This window comes from Bufo bufo, chromosome 10 (assembly GCF_905171765.1).
Source record: "Bufo bufo chromosome 10, aBufBuf1.1, whole genome shotgun sequence".
In the NCBI taxonomy this organism is placed as follows: domain Eukaryota; kingdom Metazoa; phylum Chordata; class Amphibia; order Anura; family Bufonidae; genus Bufo; species Bufo bufo.
Genome location: NC_053398.1, coordinates 57,283,744 through 57,294,214, shown reverse-complemented (window position 1 = coordinate 57,294,214; position 10,471 = coordinate 57,283,744).

Below are 10,471 nucleotides of genomic sequence, written 5' to 3'. Positions count from 1 at the left end.
GAATAAGTTTTTGCTTCTTATTTGTTTAAAATAATTATACTGCAAAATCTAAGTGCAGTAACATTTGATAGCCCACCAGCAAATAAAGGCCAACAGAGTTATTGGCATAGGAAGATAGTGGCTGCAATGTCCCTCTTATACGGAGAGCAAGCTGATCTCTCTTATATCTTGAGGAACAACTGAATTGGTAGTAGGTTTCGGGGACAGTGGTGTTGCTGCCAATACACAAAATAAATAAACTAATGTATAAAGCAAGCTAAAGATTTTTTTATGAGCAACAATGGACTAAGAACAGAATCAAATAAAATCTAAAAACACATCGATATCATGTAATTTACACAGTGCATTCTGCAGCAGTAGCATCTAAGCCAGGGACCAGCAACCTTTGGCACTCCAGCTGCTGTGAACCTACAAATCCCAGCATGCTTCATTCATTTTTATGGAAGTTTGGAGAAGAGCAGAGTAAATGTGCATGCTGGGAGTTGTAGTTTCACAACAGCCGGAGGTTGCCTACCACTCATCTAAGCCGTATAAGGCAGACGAAACAGAATTTAGAGACACCGTTTTTTTGGGCTGACAGTATGATTTTTTTGGATACATTTAAAATGTTTCATTTGCAATGCAGATTGAATTTATACACGCCCATTTAGAAACACTATTTCCTTATCGTCCTCAGGCAGCACATAGGAGGATATGTTCTCCCCAAGCTGATAACTTTTGAACCACAAGAGATATTGCAAATCTGATTTTGGCAATCAATGCTACATGACTTCCCATTGAAAAAATGTGCCCTTCATCCAATATGGCGGATTTCAAGATGGCGGCCATGTTCTGGACATAGCCTAAAAGATAGGCCCTTCACCCATTACTTGCTGGGGTATTCAGATATTTCATTTTCCCTTTAGTTTCTGAAATAAAAGGGTGTCCTGAGACTTTTGAATCACCCTGTAGATCACCAGGTGAACCCTGGCAGCAAGTTCAAATCATGCAGTATAGTTGGTTCCTTGCTTGTTTTTCAGACTACGCAATGTGAATTGTGCCCTGCAGCAAGTACAAGCCATATAATTGGGATTGTTTCCTGCAGCAGGTACAAGCCAGGCAATATATGGGTTCCTGCAGTAAGTATAGGAAAGGAATGCTCAACCTGCGGCCCTCCAGCTGTCGTAAAACTACAACTCCCATCATGCCCTGCTGTAGGCTGATAGCTGTAGGCGTTCTTGGCATGCTGGGAGTTGTAGTTTTGCAACAGCTGGAGGGCTGCTGGTTGGGCATCCCTGGTATAGGATATGCAATGTGCATATATGGTTCTGGCAGTAAGTACAGGCAGTGTGGATTGGTTCAGGTTACACAAAGAGGCACATTTATCAAGACTGGCGTACTCATATTACAGTCTTGATCCTCCCGTGCTGGAATGATATGATCCTAGTTTGTTAAAAGGCAGATGGCTGGTAATATATTAGGCACATCTCTGCCCTGCCGTGCACCAGAAACTGAAGTCTGCCCAAGCTAGGGGCTGTGTAGACTTCCACTATAACTTGCACATGTTATAGTAAACCCAGCAGGACGCACTAAGCCTTTCCCCTTTTATTAATAGTGGTAGTAGAAAAAGACGGAGTGGCACTGCATGAGACATCAAACAACCCCTTATCCTTATGTCAGCACTCGTTACCTGGGAGCTTAGCGGTGTACGCTGTCAGCGGTGCTCTGCCCCAAGTGTAACCAGGCGGTTACAGCCACGGAAATTGTATGCAGTTAGGAGATAAAAGGACGGCACTCACCGCGATGCGTAGAAAAACTTTCTTTATTCTTGGTAGGGAGCGGACAGCATATGTGAGTGTTCCAGCTGAGGAGGCGACGGCCGTTTCGCACCTCAGTGCTTCATCTGGCCCATAATCAGATGAGACACTTCGCCTGCTCTTAAGAGGTTTCAGACTGTGACGCAATTCACCCCGCGCCTCCACCAGGTCAAGAGACCGTCTGGCGCTTGCCAGGGTGCGTCAGAGAGGATTGCGTCACAGTGCAAGATACACATTAAAACAAAACATTTAAAATGGTACCATAACTAAACAGTTATTAGTGCAACATATCAATATAAATATTAGTATGCCTATAGGAAGATGCCCATATCAATCTTATCGTTTAGGCCTAGGGGTCCCATCGCATCTGACCGCAGGATCCATTTACTTTCTCTCCTCAGGAGCTCTTTTTGTTTATCGCCCCCCTGTGGTAGGCTGTGTACCAGCTCTATACCCGCAAAACTAAGGGAGAGATGGTTGCCTGCATGTTCTTTTCTTACGTAAGTGAGTTTACATGTTCCCTGATTCTTTCATGGAGACTCCTGATCGTTTTGCCTATATAAAACCTGCCACATATACACTTGATGAGGTAAACCACGTATTTGCTCTTACACGTAATGAGGGTGCTAACTTTGTGTTGTATCCCTCCAAACCTTTCCCCTTTTATTGCCTAGAAAAGTAGTGAAAAAAGTATAAAGTCACAAATTATGGTGCACAAATGGTGTAAAGCCCTTTGTAAATGTCCCTAAATGTGTATTGTTTCCTGCAGTAAGTACAGGTCACACAATATGAAATGGTGCCTGCAGTAAGTACAAGCAGAATTGATGCAGGCCACCATGGTTATGGTCTTGACTCTTTGGTCGCATGCAGTTGTCAGCGGTTTGTTCTACGTTGTCAACCACAGGTGAGGGCTCTGGGTTGGTTGCCTCACGTGTGGTTGCCGTTGGCAACATAGTGTGTTTGGCAGTGTAGCAGCTGGAGCTGGTGGCTAGGCGGCTCGCTGTCACAGCATGCGGTTGCCTCTGGCAACGTGTGATTTTAAGTGTTCACTTTCTATGTTTGGTGTTAGGGAGTTTGTTCTGTGTACACTTCTCCTTTAAGTGACACTTACCTTGTTTGGTGATGAAAGGGTTAACTCCTTTCCTGGTTTGTGTGTGTGGGGGGGGGGGGGGGGTGTGGCTGCTTGGGCTATTTAGCTCCTGCTGGAAGCCAAAAGTCTGAGGGGTACTCCAGCCATGCCTTATGCTGGAGTTATCCTCCTGGTCTTATACCATCTGTCCAGTGAGGGCCACCCTTGTGGTCATAAAAAAGTTATGCATGATGTTTAGTTGATGTGGATATCCTTTCTATGTTTATTGCAGCTATGGATGTCCTGGTTACCTGTGTGATTTGTGGTGTGTGCTGTGTCCTTAGTGTTTGTGTGGAGAGCAGTACTGGTGCATGGGTTCCAGTCAGCGAGGCTGTGGCAGGTAGGTTTGGAACTGGTGTAGTTCACCTGCCATATCCATATGTCTGTATATGTTCCCCCTTCCTTGCAGCTTGGCCAGTGAGACTCCTGTTCGTCCGTGTCTTGGAGGAACAGGTCGTCTTACCCTGATCCTAGCTCAGGGTTTTCCTGAGGGATAGTAGGGACCCTAGGTTCCAGAGTATGAGTCCTCCTACCATCTGGGTTGGCTCATACAGTTAGGGGTCAGGGTCAGTATTAGGGACGCGATAGGAGGTGACCTGCTCCCTGATCCTGTGGTCCTGGCCTAGCAGCTACCTGATTCCATAACATCGCACGGATGAGGGTTTCCCCCACTCTCATCCGTGACAGTAACGGGTTTGTTCAAGCACTTATTATACAAAAGGTCATCCAGACCAAAAAATCCCTTTAGGGGTCCCAACAAAAAAGTTTAATGTGTATAAAACTAATTCTTTAATTGTACCTTTAAAAGTAACGACAGATCAATTAAAACTGAATTGAGCAGAAAACTGCCAAGTAGTGTTGCGCAGACCTATAATAAACAGTGTGGCTGCCTGATCGGCAATTTGTTATAAGTCCTAACCGTCCCCAGTGGCTACTGTGGATGGTGACAGATGGACGTGAGTCTGTTCCATCTAACACAATGTGGTAATAATATCCATAAACACACAGATAAATAAAGCACCCACTCAGTCCTCCCAGCAATCTCAAGACTATAAGTGACATATTGCCAGTCCCTGATAGTTTTAATTGTTCATGATCTGTCGTCTGTAGGTTTAATTTTAAAGGTACAATTAAAGAATTAGTTTTATACACATTAAACTTTTTTGTTGGGACCCCTAAAGGGATTTTTTGGTCTGGATGACCTTTTGTATAATAAGTGATTTTTCATCCCGAGGGCTCCAACCTAGGGCTCATTTAGGGGTTTGTTCAAGGCAGCAAGTAGACATAAATATCACATGCCACGGGGGGTGTCCCTGGCAGTAAGTGTATTTCATGCCATGGGGGATCCCATATTACACACCATGGGAGGTGACCCTGGCAGTCTTAAATTGCTTGTCTTGAGGCGTCCCTGGCATTGATTTTGCAGGCCATGTTGGCATCAGCCATGTTTCATGTCTTGGGAGTGTTCCTTGGGATTTGATGTTTGGCTTGCGAGAGGAGTTCTCTGGCATCTCCTAAATGGCTTGCCTTTAGTGTCTCTGCGTTCTAGGCCGGCATCAGATAAATTCCTAGCATTGAAGGGTTCTCTAGCATCATGCATTTTGCTCACCATGGGGTTCCCTCCTGATACTGTATCTTTCCAGGTGGTCTTCTCTGATTTCTCTGTTACCATTGCTATGGTTTCCTATGTAGTAGTATTCATGGGATACCTTTGTTGTCCTTGCTGTTGCCAGGCTGTGCTGACCATAATTATTTATCCGATTTGTGTTGTCAATGTCTGGCTTAGCATTTTAGGTTGTCAGCTTTTCTCCTTAATGTGTAGCTGTGTACATGCTTTTGTTTCCTTTTATCAGCTGTTGGGCAGTTTGAGTCTGCAGATGAATATGAACTGTTCTCTGTTGTCAACCTGTTTATGTACAGTTCTAACATAGGATCTCTGAGCCTTTTAGCCTCACCATTTCTTTTAGATTTATGCTTCCTTGCACCTGTTATAAAAGCATCTGATCTTCGCTTTCTGTGGCCTGTGGATTATCAGTTTCATGTTCTGATATTTCTTATGTTTTTGTGTATATGGAGAGACTTCCCAGGTGAGCTTCTGTGGAGGAAACATAAGTCTGTCACAGGTTGTGCAGTGTGTGTCCATCTGCATTTTACCAGTGTTATAGCCATGGTTCCATGTACCTCTGCTTCTGGGACAGTTTTTTTTCTTGCTACTATCCAGAAGCTTTCTCTTCTGATTTCTGCACAGATGGTGGTTTCCCACAAGAAGTGGAATTTATGCAGGACGCAATAATTCTTCTTGCAACTGAGTCTAAAGTGGCTGGTTCATCAGCTGCGCTAGTCGTCCTATAAACACTATAAGAAGCGTAAAGAGTCTATGTCCTGACTCAAGTGCGTCTGAGAGAAAGATTGTTCTCTCTCTCTCTGATGATTCTGTTTAGAATATAGTATTGGACGCCTGTGCAAGAATGAAGAAGTTATATCCATATGGTTAAAAAGTTATGTGACGGTCGGAGAAGGCGCCACCTTCAAGTTTACCATATCTTACCTGACAATTTCTGTTGAACCACAAAGATCTTTGTATCATACGATTGGAATTCCTTATGAAGATGCATTAGATCCATTTCTACTAAGTCTTCTACCTGGAGGGAATGTACACTGCATATTACCCCTGTAATATGTAAACAAGGTCACAAACCAGCAGGTCAGGGATGCTCAACCTGCGGCCCTCCAGCTGTTGTAAAACTACAGCTCCCACCTTGCCCTTCTGTAGGCTGATAGCTGTAGGATGTCCGGGAATTATGGGAGTTGTAGTTTTACAACTGCTGGAGGGCCGCAGGTTGGGCATGCCTGGTCTAAGTGAACCTCTCTTTATTCACAGTACCCTATATGGTAAGGATAGACATTCCCGAGGGGTACACCACGTCGCTACCTCTTGAGGAGGATTGGCAAACGAAGCAGCTGGTCCAGGTGGACCAGGAGGTACGGATGTAGACAACAGGCTGAGTTGTAACCAGAAGCGACAGTGCAGGACCAAGGATGAGGCAGAGGCGTAGTTGTACAAGCAATCGGCCGGGGCAGGCAGCACAGATATAGGTCAGGCAATCTGGATCGGCAACAGGAGAGTCATGACAAAGCAGGCAAGGATCAGACAGGTGGCAGGGTCAGGAACACAGGCACCTGGAAAGGGGGCTGGACCACTTATATAGGTGCAGGATGGCTGGGATTGTTCACACATGTAAAACCGTTAAAGAACAGGAAGTGACAAGCGCTGACTCTTACAGGAAACCATGGAACGGATTCCAGGACTGCAGCAGGAATTGGAAGGCACCGGCAACAGATCACTGCAGCTATCCTTTTTATTTTATGCACTTATATAGCGCTGCAATATTCTGCAGTGCTACACATACATTAGTATCAAGCTGTCCCCAATGGGGCCCACAATATAAGTTCCCTATCAGTATGTCTTTGGAGTGTAGGAGGAAACCGGAGAACATAGATACTCCAAGCAGATGTTGTCCTTGGTTGGATTCAAACCTAAGACTGAGCTCCCTGGTATTATTAGAATCGCATGTCATGGGGGGTGGCCCTGGCATCCGACATGGCTTCAGACCTAGGGGGGAGTCCCTGGCATTAAGTGCTTTTTACGCCATGGGATTTGTCCCTGGCATCTCATATTACATGCCATGTTATCTTCAGGTATGCCTTAAGGCCTATGGGGTGCCTCTGGCATCAAGTGCTTATCACTCCATGGGGGTCTCCATGGAATCTGTTACATGCCTTGGTTGCCTGGTCCTGGCAAAAGGCCACTTTGCTTCAGCAGCAGATTCTTAGATTCTGGCATCAAAATCCTCTGTCTTCAGGAGAAGTAAATCTGAACAAACATACCGTGTTGGTGGCTGAAGGTGGAAAACACTGGAAGAGTCCATTACAAAAGCCAAGCAGTTGTTTCTACATATGTTGGCTCTCTCTAGAAGTTTAGTGTATCACAGACCTTAGCATAGCATATTCAAGCCCTAATCAACCAAGTTCGAATGCTGTAGATGCTAGTTATGTTTGAATCAAACAGAGTCAGATATATTTTCTTATAAAGTGGTCACTGGTGAATTTTTAGCTTTCTTCTTTTTCATTTCATCTGCATTTAGGCCAGTGAAGTAGAAGTTGTTTCTTTAATGTTCCTTACCTGAGGTTTTTCCCAAATGGTGTTACTCTGTAAGTTGCCTCAATGGTACCAAAGATCTGTTTATACATGACCATGTCTGCCTACTGTCTCTCCTTATCTAGCAGATTTTCTTTGGAAAGAATCTACATTCTTGGGAGTTCAAGGGGCCAAATACTACTATACGATAGAAAGGTGTCCTCTCCTTTTCCAGGTAAGGCCTGATCTGCCCATTCAGATTCCACCCCTTGGGCAGAGAGGGACAAGTCTATTTTTATGTTCTGCAATGCAGCTTCCTGGTCCTGTTTCCACCCGATCCGGCATTATTTCAAGTGTTCCAGAAATATGTGATTACACTTACCGGTAATCTTTTTTCCTTGAGCCCATGACAGCACCCTTGGATAGTGTCCGCCCCCTCCTCAGGACAGGAAAAAGGAAACCACAACCACTTTAAAAGGAGGGATCAACCCCCTACATGCCAGTACTATTCCAAGAACTAAGGAAACACAAACGTCTCATAACAATACCAACTTTTCTACACTTATAAATCTTTTTTTTTTTTCTTCTTATAGGGAAGGGAATTAAGCTTGTGCTGTCATAGGCTCAAGGAAAAAAGATTACCGGTAAGTGTAATCACATTTCCCCCCTCGCCTATGACAGCACCCTTGGATCTATAAGCGAGATCAGATTAGGGAGGGACAACTGCCTTAAGTACCTTACGTCCAAATATTAGACCCTCAATAGAGGGTAACTAAAGCCTGTAATGCCTAAAAAACGTGTGAGGAGAACTCCAGGTGGCAGCTCTACAAATTTGCTCTATAGAGGCAGAGGCCCTTTCTGCCCAGGACGTGGAGACCGAGTGGGCTCCAAATCCTAAAGGCGGGGAAACTTCTTTGGAGGAATACGCTAAATGAATAGCCTGCCTTATCCATCTAGCTATAGTCTGGGAGGAGGCGGCCAAACCCTTTCTTTTGCCCTGGAAGGAAATGAGAAGCTTAGAGGAAGATCTCCAAGGTTGAGTGATCTCCAGATACTGCAATAGACACCTCCTAACAATCTAGACCGTGGAATTCTGACTCATTTTTTGGAGAGGCACAGAATGAAGGTAAGATGATGTCCTGAGAACGATGATAGGAAGACACCTTCGGTAAAAATGAAGTATCTGGTGAAATTATCACCCGATACTCCAAAAAATTCAAATACGGCTTTTCAATAGAAAAGGCCGAAATTTTACTCTCTCCTAGCTGATGTAATAGCTAGTAAAAAGGCCAATTTTAATGTTAAAACCTTTATGGAGATCTCCTGAATGGGTTCAAAGGGATCTGACGTAAGGGCAGAAAGTACCAGGTTCAGATCCCATGGTGGAATATTAACTTTATGGACTGGAGCTAACCTTGAGACTACCGTTATAAATCTTTTTATCCAAGGGTGCTCTGCCAGCTTGAACTCAAAAAGAGCACTTAAGGACGAAATTTGTACCTTTAAAGTACTAGGCCTAAGCTTCCTCCTCCAACCTTTCTGTAGAAAATCTAACACTATGGGTAAATCGGGTGCTTCCAGTACATTTACAGGTTTATTTGCGAAAATACAAAAGGCCTTCCAAACACGCAGGTAGATCTTGGACGTGACTCTCTTGCGACTTGCCAATAGAGTGTTGACTACCTCCTCTGATAACCCTTTCTTCCTTAAAATCGGCCTTTCAAAAGCCAGGCAGTCAAATGAAGATTCTCTACCGCTGGGTGAAGGATGGGGCCCTGAGATAAAAGTCCCTGGAAGACTGGAAGAACCCAAGGGGAGGCAACTGACATTCTGCGGAGCCAGGAAAACCAAACCCTCCTGGGCCAGAAGGGAGCTATCATGATGACTAGAGCAGTCTCCTCCCTTATCTTTTTCAGGACTCTTGGCAATACTTTTAATGGTGGAAAGGCATAAAGAAGTCCCTCTCTCTATGATTGAGCCAGAGCATCCACCGCTGTTGGATGCTCTTCCGGAAAAAGAGAGAAGAACCTCTTCACCTTCCTGTTGATTTTTGTGGCAAAGAGGTCTGTCACTGGAAGACCCCATAAGGCAACTATCTTGTTGAATATCTTCTGGTCCAAAGACCATTCTCCTTGATGCAGATGATGGAGACTCAAGAAGTCTGCTGTCACATTGTCCCTTCCTCTCAGATGTACTGCAGAAATTGACAAAAGAGAATCCTCTGCCAGACAAAAAATCTTTTGACTGAGGGACATTAGACTCGGGGATCTGGTACCTCCCTGTCTGTTGATGTATGCCCCCACAGTCATATTGTCTGAATAAATGTTTACATTCCTGCCTCTTGTTACATGGAGACTCTCCTTCAAGGCTATCCAGATGGCGTATAGCTCCCTGAAATTGTAAAACTGGGACTGAATCTCTGGATCCCAAGATCGCTGAAGAAGCAGGGATTCTATATGGGCCCCCCAACCATAAGGACTGGAGTCATCTGTGGTCAGGAGTAAGACATCTCGTCTCTGCCACGGAACTTCCCCCCGGAGATTCGATAGATTCATCCACAACTCCAGTGAGGAAAGGGTCTGGGGCGATAAATGAATCTCTGAGTCCAGAGTCAAAGGACTCCTGTCCCAGACTTCCAGAATCTGCAGTTGGAGTGGTCTCGAGTGGAACTGGGCCCACTCCACCCCCGGAATGGCACATCTGTGACGTGGAAACTAGGGTCATCCCTAAAAAGGTGCACACCTGACTCGGAATTGAACTGTACTTTTCTATGTTTAGATCCCATCCTAATCTGTCCAGTACCTCCCTGAACCATGAAATCTGTTCCTCCAGCTGTGTGAATGTCAGAGAGGAGAAAGTCGTCCAGATATGGGATAACAACCAAATCCTTCTCCCTCAAATGGGCCATCATTACTGCTATAATCTTTGCGAATACCCTGGGGGCCTGCGACAACCCAAAGGGGAGCGCCCGAAATTGCACGTGCAGGACCCTGTCCTCTAACTGAACCGGTACCCTTAGGTACTTTTGGGGACTTGGATATATAGGGACATGGTAGTAAGCATCCCTGAGATCCAGAAACGCCATAAAACAATTTGGAAACGGATTTAAAATCACCGACTTGATCGTTTCCATACGAAATTTTGTTTGTTGTTCAAATTCTTTTATTAGGAAGAGCCAAGAAAAGAACAATACGAAATTTTGTTTGAACTCAGCACACGCTTAGTTGCAATACTGCCTGACTGCCTCTCACTATAGCAGCTCATCTCATACTTTGTCTAGACTAGGTGTTTAGAGACATTCAGTAAACAGGGAAAACATGTTATCACACAAAATACCCTTCAGTAGAATATTACTATGTAATCAGCATTGCAGAGAAACAAATACAACTGCCAAATCACTGCTGAAGC